The sequence below is a fragment of the Lissotriton helveticus genome, chromosome 4_1 (genome assembly GCF_964261635.1).
Source record: "Lissotriton helveticus chromosome 4_1, aLisHel1.1, whole genome shotgun sequence".
In the NCBI taxonomy this organism is placed as follows: domain Eukaryota; kingdom Metazoa; phylum Chordata; class Amphibia; order Caudata; family Salamandridae; genus Lissotriton; species Lissotriton helveticus.
In genome coordinates this window covers 1,197,075,529-1,197,086,947 of record NC_136063.1, presented here as the reverse complement: position 1 = coordinate 1,197,086,947, position 11,419 = coordinate 1,197,075,529, and positions in this window count along the sequence as shown.

The window sequence follows — 11,419 nt, the reverse complement described above, 5'->3', positions numbered from 1 at the left end:
AGCAGTAATGAAGTATAGGGTGACAATAACCTATAGAGTAAAAGAGAGTCTTGCTGCTATTACCTGTATGCACTGTGCGCCAACAACCGCGTATTTCCTATTTTCCTTTTAAACGAAGGCCCGGAAGTTAACCCACTCATAAGCAAGATGGTAACTCGCATAGAAATAGTCCTACAAGGAGAAAACGAGCTCCCTTTCGAAGTGGGTTTGTGAACTCTTGTATGAATACTGAAGATCTCGACGTGCTGGAAATGTTAGAGATTCTAGCTAATGTTGTCTACCCGGTAATGACACAGATAATGATTAGTTGTCAATAAACATTATTCTGAATACACTATGTAAAAGGCATAACATTCCATGGTGGGGGGGGGGTGTCTTTAAGGGTGACACAGCATTAATGCAGCCTAGATTTTATGCAAAATCTAGTCTAATAGACAAGGAATGTCAATGTTCCAAGCTGTAGAATTTAAATAAGCTTTCTCCCCATTGTTTCTGATGGTACGTAATTGTGCACAGAAGTGATATATTTTCCTAACATTGAAAAATCATAACTCTGAAAGTACTTACCTTAGAACTAAGATGTAGAGTATAAAATCAAGAAATACTGAGAGAAATGTCTCCTAAGAGCAGGAACAACACAGAAATGCTGATCTATCATCAAATTAGACAGTTGAAGTGTGTGGCTCCTGGAGAGCGTGCGCTGCTGGAACACTATAGTGCGAGGAGATACCAGGAACACTAGAGCGCTGGTAAAGAGCTGTGTGGTGGCCGCCATATTGAGTGTTAATCAATTTGGCAGAAGCAAGTTAGCATAATAGTCTCTGCAAAAGCAGCTAGGAAAGAGGACGCTGCAGCAACCATCGAGGATATAAGGCAAAATTAAGTATGTTCAACTTCAGTGAGCATTTTAGAACAGAGGCAATTGTTTTTCTGACAAACTGTTAGTCTCATAACTTTCTCATGTGGGTTATGCACAGTGCTCCAAAAGCTTAAATGAGAGCACATTTTCTATAACTTCGCACTATTTTGTTTAGCCATTTGAGAATGAAATCTGATATTCTGAGTAAAAAATGCAACTTCCAACAGCAGCACCTTGTCGGTTGATTCCCCAATGTCCTACTGCATCTTCCGACAATACTCTAATGAACAACTAGAGCGCTAACAGTATGTATTCAGTATACACCTGAAGCCATATTGATGAAATTTAAAGTCTAAAATCGTAATAATTTCTTACAGAAATGAGCAAAAAGAGGAGTACGTTTTGTCATAGATTTGTGTTAGAGTTTTTAGATATCTTTCTCATCCTTTTCAGCAAAATATTCTGACATCCAAACTGAAACATTCTTTTCTACACAGCAGCATTCAGTCATTTAACTCCCCATTGTTCTACTGCAGATTTTCACAGAGTTCTAATGAACAACTAGAGCGCTAACCTTGTGTATGTATGGCAAAAGTGTGGCACACATGAAGCCATCTTGATGGAATTAAAGCTGTAACATTTAAAAAGTTTTGTTTGGAAATTAACACAATTAAGGGGATCATTTAGCCATAGAGATTATGGGTATTGCTAAAGAAAGCTAAAATGATTACACATTCTCTAAGACTTCTCAAATAGCTTTCTCATCCACATCAGCAAAACATTCTGACATGTGAAAAGAAACATGTATTTTCAACACCAACGGCAGTCTGTCAGTTGACTCCCAGTGTCCTACTGCAGGTTCCCGCAGAGTTGAAATGCACAACCACAGGGCTATCATTCTGCATGACATACATATGGCACACATGAACTCCATCTTGATGGATTGAAAGTTGTAAATCTGCTACTGAGTATAATGCAGTTCATAAAGAAAAGAGAGCTTTCTTTTTGTTATAGAACTTATGGTTAGTGCTCTAAAAAGCTAAAATGAGGTTACATTTTCTATTTTATCAAATATCTTCCATATCCATCTGTTTACTCAGCCTACCATTTCCCCATTCATATACAACATATTAGAATATTAAAAGCTTGGTAGCATATTTTTTAAATAAAACAGCATATGGGTGCCGGGTAGGGATTCTAGCCCCTTGCAAGAAATTCCCCAAAGGCTGTGTGTACTGGGTGATTGGCTGCTCCTTGGGTGTTGTCCGAACATAATGGTTTGCAGCCCACAGGGGCCTGGCCACAGGGACAATTGACACTCTTACCTGTGATGCCTCCTATGAAGGGATAACAAATAAACTTAAAAACTGGTAAACATCACTTATCTGTTATCGCCACATTGATGCTGAGAAGGCTAACTAGGTAATGCTCTTTGTGCATCGTGTTAGGCCAGCTGTGCAAGTTCAGTTACTGGGTACAGCAGATTGCAGTGCACCTCATGCGCCCGCAGCATAGTGTATGCTTGACTACGCCCTTGCAAGCCTGCCAATAACATGAGGGTTAGGTGGTGGTGTAAATAAAATACGAGTAACATCCTCCTGAGGGGTGACAACAAAAAAGCAGACAGGTAGGAACATAATGAAAAATATAACACTGGGAGTGAAAACTAGACAGAAAGTGAAAATAAAGTAACAATTTAGGACATGATGGTAGAATAATGGTCAAACTGGAGTGGGTTGGGGAAGGAAATATAAAAGCAGAAGCAGACTGGACTCCTGAGTGCCATATCCTTAATAATAAAGGCTCAACCGTGTCACATCACATGCAATTTAGCTCCATTTTGAATAGGAATTGTTGGCAATGTATTTTGTTTAATAATGCATAATTGTGTGTAAGAATTTGCCTTTTCTTGTCATTTCCACAAAGGAAATACTTTGATTTTTGCTTGGTCTGACCAAATAATCAACCCTTCTGAACCCATCCAGGCATCACTTTTCTGTAGGCTTTTACAATTTCTGGCATACAATCAATCTATTAATCTATGGCTAAAGATATGTTGGCATAAAAGTATAAGTGTCAAAGCCTACAATTGATATATACCAACTCTGGTAACCAGGACAAAATCAAAAGGTATCCTATTCTGTAAAATTGCAATTCATTGTGCTTCCACTTAGTCAGACATCAACCCAAGGGCAATTGCATTTCAGTTCACCATCGCCTCCAGTATTTTTGCTTACATTTGGATTTGATGGATGGATAATCCTCCTCTGTAGCTGACAAACAAGATGGCGACGAAGTGGGCAGTCTTGAAAATCTGTCTGTGTAGTCAATTTCAAAAGGTGAGAAGTTTTGTTGGATCATGTTTTAATGCAGGTATAAAATAAGCGGTACAAAAGGGGGTGGTGATGGACGGAGCATCTGAACCAATCAAACACTCACACCCAGTCAAAAGATCTGGGTTTAATCATCACCGTTCTTTAGCCCACTCTGGTATAAAGCAAGCAGCATGACAGGATCCAGACCAGTCCTTAATTTACCAGGTATAGGCTTGCTTGCCTCAGGTAATGAGAGTTCAAAGCAGATCACCAGTACAAAGTGATGGTGTAATAGTGCTTCTGATGAGAGTAAAGAGATAGTTCAGAATTGGAACAGACTTCGGAGGGAAAGCCATATTCACTATGGCCCATCAAGATACACGTTAGACACACACCGGTCAACCAGAAACACAGCGACCATCCCCAAGCCACAATTAGCTGCATTAGAGGTAAGCGCTCTCCCCGCGTCTCTCCACACCTCTCTTGTGAACCTGTGAGATCCCGTTACTGAACCCTCTTTATCTCTTTAGGTTCATTCTATGCCGAACCTCAATAATACAATTTTGCCAGTATCACAAGCCTTTGCTTCCTCATCTGGGTAAGAACACCCCCCGTCCAATTCCTCCAGTCACTGTATTCACTTACAATCACAATGTGTCTGCGCCCTCCTTCAAATTACTTTTTCCTCTCCCCCAGGCTGCAATCATCACTTCACCATATTTCAACTTCACATCTCAGCCAGTCCTACCGCGTAAAAACACACCAATGCGGCTCCCGCGTCTTGATATTGTACCCATTGGCATATCCGGCCACCCGGGGAAAGACAACCAAACACTTTTGCCCTACTTTCACCGCTATGCTCCGTCAACACCGTTGACACTCCCTTACCCTTTACTTCAGGTACAAGCGCCTCACCTGCCATCCTGGTTACAACTGATACTGCCCTCTACATTAGGGTCTTACTGCAGGTATTGTTTTCAGTATTACGCCGATACTCGAGCACGCTGACACTGGCTATTTTCACATGGTTCATTTAATCGAGTACCGTTCACTCAGTCTCTTCATTGTTACCGTCTCCTCACTTTTGTGCACATGCTTGCCCAATGCATGGACATATCGATCAGCTCCTTGTATGGCACTTCTTGATGTGAGGCCTTTATTCACGTTTAATCCCTACCAGCCATATGCTCCCCATCTGCGCTGTCCTTCAGAGTTGGTCTTGCAATTTCTGGTTATTTAACCCCTGACTCACCACTATCAATTTTCTCCTCTTCTTTTTAGGTCGAGGCCTCGTCCGCACTGCTGTAAGCAGTGGGCGGAGCCGAGGATTTAATGTTTTCCAGTATGGGGGCTTGAACCCGCCCCTCTTCTCCATTGGCTGGCCTCGTAAATGCTAGCCAGCCATTGGAGCAGAGGGGCCTCACTCGGTTCAGGCCCCGTCTTTAGCAGATTCGGAGGCGTGTTTTTTTGCAGTTTTTAAGCCGTGACGTCATCTGTCACTCAACTGCAAAAACACGCCCCCGACTCCGAAAATGGCCGTGTGTTTCTCTGAGGCATTTCTGCCTCGCCTCGGAGAAATGTGGTCATCATGTGGAGCGCTCCATGCTTTATAACACGCGACACGCGAGAAGAGGCTTGTTTTTAAGCAAATGTTCCCGCCGGAATGAGGGGACCCCCGCTGTGCCCACGGGCAGCTCCTGGCCTGTCCTTTCTCTTCATCGATACAATCCGGTTCAGTGGGGAGGTAGGTTGGGGGGCAACGGGGCGGGGCAGTCGTGGTTGGCACACATGGTCTGGGATGAGCCAGGGTCTTGCACTACCGGTTTACGGAAATAATCTCTGTTTTCCTCTTGCCTCAGATCAGCGCAGATGCTTGCTTTTAGTTTTCTTCTGTGGGGTGAGTGCCACTTGGTTGATAGGGAAACTTGTGACTTGTCGCGCTCGGGCGCTGCTGCGTGCAGCGCTAGGAAAAGCGAGAAATGATCAACGGGACAGAGCAAGTACAATATCATCACCTCCTTGGGCCGAAGCCGTTGAAGTGGCAGTGAAAGGGCGCCTGAGTAAGGACCATGCTTGCTCGGGGGGCGAGGGGTAGAGGGGGATGTCTTGTCTACGGGTTTGAAATTCGGCAGCGGAAGAAGGGCGGGCCTCCCCTGGCATTCCTGCAACATTAGGGAGGATGGGAGGGTGCTGCCTGGCACTAGTCGGCGCTGCGTCCATGGACTTCCCAGGGGTTGTTTACCATTCAGGGGTGCCCCCCTTTTTCGTTCCTCCGGGAGGGGAGTGGGGTTCAGTGCAAGGGCACGTGCTGCGCTATAAATTGTTTTGATCAGGGGATGGCAGTGCTCGTCTGAAGGGCTGCCCGCGGCCATCATGAGAATGGAGAGCAGGCAGGGCTCACCCATCCCCCCCAAAAAAACACATGTGTTGATGTCGTGACTGGGAGTTTATTTCCGTTGCAACCACGGGCACGCATTGGTTAATGGTGAACGAAATGACTGGGAAAGACACAAACCGGAAAAGCACCCTCAACAACGAGGCACCAATCGGTGTAATGATGGCATAACTGTGGACGAAGTGTACCTATAGAGCGCGATTGCATAATTATACACAATTCAAGGGCATATAAAATGACGTTTCATAAAACGCAACATGGTTACTTTAACTAGAAAGAAAATGGCCAACGAAAGGGTTTTGCTCGTCCAAATAGTGAAACTAACATTGTTCAATGCTAGAGGGGGCTGTCAAAGAGGCGTGGTCGATGTAATTAAGGGTACGGCTGGGAACACAGGTAAACTAAACGTGTATTAGCATAAAAGCCGCCTGGCTGGTGTTTTACAGCTTCTGCCATTCAATATAGGTGTTTAATACACCCAATAACATGAAACGGCTCCCCTTCCACTCTAAAGGGGCTCCCTCTTTTAAATGTTTAATTAAAATGACTACCTTGGCTTCGCGCATCAGGAGATTGTACCCAGAACACAGCTTGAGGAGGGGCCTTTAAAGGCTGCCTGGCATGCGCTGCACGGAATGCAATATGAATGCAAAACGGTATTTCTTTGATGTGTGGAAAGCCCTGCGAATAATACATTAAACTATAGAACAGCCCTGAGAGGTGCAACATAATGATGAGATCTGCTCAGGATTACACAGGTTTGGGCACGCAGGGACGGGGTGTGGATTTCCAAGGGGTCTCTCTCTCAGCATGTGGAAATATTGAGGCAGGCAGGGCGCTGACATATACCTATTGGAGGGGTGGGTGAATGTGGGCGGCGATAAGAGGTTAATATTAAGGAGAGATAGTTGGAAGGTGCGTTTTTAGAGTCTGGATTATTATGGAGCAAAAAATGGGGGTACATTAAATACAATTAAGCAAGGTGGTTGGTACCGCTAGGGTTTTGGCCTAGCAGGGGGGAGGGGGCTCTCGTGGGCATAGGTGAGAAAGAAAACGTTTTGGAAGATGGAGCGTGTCTGACTGAGCTCAAGCAGTTTGGGCGGCGAAGCCGCGATTTCCAGGTTTTCCAAAGTCACTGTGGACAAATAGACGGCGAGTGGATATCTATTTGTCTTTCCTTATGTTGCCGCTTTGGGTCTGCTGCGGCGTTGCAGTTGTGACTAGCTCCAAAATAGAGCACCGCCCGTTAGCATCAGACATTCTAGGATCACCTGTTGTAGGCAAAGGGGAGCTGGACTGGGGGCGGGTTAGTGAAGGAGGCGGACAGAGGGACAGAAATCTGCGCAAGTGGCAGAGAATGGCAATGCAGGGTGCAGAGGGGATGAGGAGGACACGGTGGGACCTCCAGGGGTTCCTTGGTATCGGTTCTTTAAATGGGCCTGTATTTACCGGTACTGAGTACCGGCACTTTTACATTTGCTCACATTGAGTACTGGCACTTTTCCTCATGAGGGCCTGGTTGTGACGCAGGTGGCCTCTTAATCACGGTGGAGGCCTGGGCTGGGCCAAGAGAACAGCTGCGCCGGCCACCAATGCACAGTGATCTGCCTGTTACGCTCTGGGAGTCATCAAAGCAGAGGCGTGGCTGCAGGGAGGTTCCTTCATCCTTTATGCTTACACAGCGCGTGCAGACAGGATGTTGCAAAACCTAATGGTCGAGGGTGTGAGAGGTAACCCAGCGCTGCTGCAATGACGATTCTGTGGCAGAAACCGCCATATGTAAACTGCTGCCATTAGACATTTTAACACACATTCATTCGCCAGTACATCTATCACAAGACAAGATGCTGAGCACCTTGTAAAAGTAAAATACTTGACACAGTGAGTCTACAAAATTTCATACAAACATGTTTTCCAGTTAAAAAAAAGTTGCCTGCGGTGGGTTATCATGGACAGAACAAAAGCTTGCTTTCACTATCTCTAACCATCGCTCCAAAACTGAATTTCCTTCTTTGGATGTGTGAATAATATGGCTCAATGTGTGTGGCTGTGTGTGTGTGGCTCTGTGTCTGTAGCTTTTTTTTGTAGGTGGCTCCATGGGTGGGTGGCTCTGTGTGTGTGGGTTGCTCTGTGTATGTGTGTAGGTGGTTGTGTGTGTGGATGGCTCTATGTGAATGACTCTGTGAGTGGCTCTGTATGTGTGTGTGTGTGTCTCTGTGTGTGTGTGGCTCCGTGTGTATGTGTGTGGGTGCAAATGCAATAGGTCTTGCATTTGCGAGCGATTAAGCTATTGGCATTGTAAATGACAATGCCATTTATTTATGTTTTAAAAACCAAAACATAAATAACAATAATGTCTTGAGCAATGCCAATAGCTCTAACTTTAACAATGCTGAGGCCATTGCATTGTAAATGCTTGTTTTTCCTTATTGCCATGCTAAATGTTAAGTATATTACAGGCAAATGCTTTTCAGGCACTTTAATCAATAGGCCTGATGATGATACAGTATCTCACAGAGAAGGATCGAAACGCCGTTGACACAACAGTTAACCTTATACACATTGATTATCGCATTTAAATATTGTGTAAAGGTTACTTCCTCATATTTGTTGTTTCACAATTTATGTATGACTTTAAAGCACAACCACAAATTGCCCGAGCTCTTTTACTTTGTTTGTCTGTTCTATGTGGGTCTATGGATACAAGTTTGTATCCCACTGTTTTTTGACGCGTAATTTTTTAGTCTAAATCTCAAATATTTTGCATATTAAAATTGCCTTTTTCCGGCTGGATATTGACACAAATATAGCACTGACTGGGGCTATATTCATTGTACTCACATTCATCATTGTCCCAGGGACCACTGTCTCCTAGAATATGGTATAAAATAAGCAGCATGACAGGATCAGGACCAGTTCTTAATTTACCAGGTATAGGCTTGCTTGCCTCAGATAATGAAAGTTCAAAGCAGATCACCTGTACAAAGTCATGGTGTAATAGTGCGTCTGATGAGAGTAAGGAGATCGTTCAGAATCGGAACAGACTGGGGAGGGAAAGCCACATTCACTATGGCCCATGAAGATACAGGCGTATCTGGTTTTGCAACCCAGTGCATGAGCTCAGCCTGCAATTTGAGCAGTGGGGAATGATATTTGTTGAGAGTGGAATGCGTACAGCTTTGTTTTCAACATTGTGAGGTGAAGCACACATGCAGCTACATTTATATGCATTGCTCATGATCCCTAAAAATTATAGGAACAGTGGGCACTGCTTCTTAGAATCAATAGGCAGGTAGGCCCAAAGCCAGCACAAAAGAAGGTTGAGAAAATGCTTGCATTGCTCCAAAAAAAGCTGGAGATTTTTATCGCAATAAAATGCAAGTCGATTTCAGGCGGGAGTGGCAGACTCAATATTGCTTTCTTCACACCTGCCAGCTTCCCTTTCATTCACAGCCAGACAATCAGTTAAGCAAAAAGGCTTGCAGTAAAGAGAACCAGCTAAGCTCAGCTAAGTATGAGGTAGCTATGAAACTCCATACTGGCAGGATCACCAGCGGGAACAGTAGGCTGCGGAATGGTTGCATTATAATTAGATATGTACAGTTGGGCAGCAGCACCAGGAGCACATCCTAGTGCTGGAGCAGGGATGCAGCTAGTAAATGAGGCAGCAGCATTCAGTGCAGCAGGTGCTAAGCATCCTCTGCTGAGAGCAGGAGATGTAGGGATAACTCGATCAGCATGTCTAGAGAATTTAAGTTCAATGATTTGCTTGCTGTTGAATATTGGCTTGTCCTTGTGTGACAAGAAGATTGTTCTGTTATGGAGTGAGATTGTGGCATTGATCACAGACTTTAATCGAGAGATAGAGAGAGAGAGAGAGAGAGAGAGAGAGAGAGAGAGAGAGATTGTTTGATTCAAGGGGTAGACCAAAGCACCTTAGGTTGACCCATAACAATGTCATGCACACACTCAGCCTAGCTTTATAGTTGGAGTGACTTGAATTGACCTGAGGGCCAAAGGGCGAGCATAACATCAGTTTTTCTACAAATCTTGCCTACTTTGTTCTTTAAGATGCCATGGAACCCTTTCACCCTGAGAGGATTTAGGGCAGTGCACACAGTGAAAGTGTTGTTTGATTCCTAAAGGCGCGCATAGTACTTGCACCACCGATGATACAAAGGAACTACTCTGCCAATCTGAAGGGATATCCCAAACCACGGAATTAATTCTTTACCAGTTTCTTGGCTACATTGATAACATTGGCTTAGGCACCTGGGTAGGCCTCAATACATTCATAGAACAGGCTAACAACCAACCAAAACATAATCGTAAGAGCAACTTTGAGGCATTGGTCTGAAATCAATTTGAAGGTGATTGAAAGGCCCCCATGGCAAACAGTTTAGTTGTTTTCAGTGCAGGGGTTTCAGCTCTCATATGTATACCCCTAATTGTCTTTGAAGTCTTTGTGTTCAGGGGGCAGTGAACCCTGTCCAAATCAGTTCTGGGTGTCTCCCTGTCAGTGACACCCTTTTTACTTTGATAGTGGGGTCTGGATCCTTAATCACTCAGCAGGGGATGGTGCCATTGTTTTATGGCTGCAGCCCAGACCTCTTCACCTCTAGGGGCTACTCCTCCCCCTACACTCCAGATGCAGGTCAGCCTGTGCTGTCTCACCTCCTCTCCTGGGTCAAGACATTCCCCAGATCATATCACTTTGAGATCCAGTCAGTCAATCCACAACCAGGCAGAGGCACAAAAACCCAGCCACTTCTAAAAGAGTGGTTTCTAAACACACAATGCAAAAACCATCTTCACAAAAAGATGTGTTATTGAATTGTGAGTTCAGGCATACTAAACTTCACCTCTCCATCTTAAGCCTTTGGGGAGATAGGCTGGAAACATATTACACAGCCTCCCCATTCTATCCCATAGGCAAGATGGACTTTTAACAGTGAAAAACTAAATGGAAAGTATTTCACTGTCAGGGCATGGTACACACCTCAGTATATGTCCTACCTTTCACATACACTGCATCCTGCCCGGTGGGTACCTTGGACCTACCATAGGTGTGTCTGATGTGTATTGAAAGGGAAGAGTAAGGGCATGCAAGTGGGTGCACCTGTCAGAAAAACATGGCTGTTTAACAAACTGCCCGCAGGCACTGCAGTGGCAGTCTGAGTTCTCTCTTTTAGGCTACTTGTGTGGGTGGCAAAATTAGTGCTGCAGGCCCACTAGTAGCATTTGCATTACTAGCCCTGGCACACATAGTGCACTTTACTGTGGAGTGGTGTGGCTCACTGGTTAGAGGCAGCAGACCCGGAAGCAGAGAACGGCCCGGGACCAGGGTTCAATTCCCGACGCGGCAGGGTCATGGACCAGGGTCAGCAGACTTGATAATTCTCGCCTCGGTGCCTACTCTAACCAGGGATCACACTCGGCAACTCTGGGCATTAGCTTACCTCATCTCTACAACGGCCCCCCACATTCGTCGGGGATGCCTGGTTTCACCTTGGAGATACCCAGTAGGGACCATCTCACAGGGATAGCCAGGACGGGTTCCCCAGCGGTCTACAGCGCCACGACGCCTCAGGGAAGCAGTGCGCTTTACAAGACACATACATACATACATACATACTAGGAACTTTACTAGTAAGGCAAACATACCAATAATGGACAACCAATTACCATTACACTTTACACAGGGAGCACTTGCACTTTGACACTGATCAGCAGTGGCAAAGGGCCCAATGCATCTAAGCCAGTCAACCGAAATCCATCACAGCATCAACAATAGAGGAGGTAGAGGCAAAAAGTCAGGGGTAATCACACCAAGAAATGCCAGGTCTAACA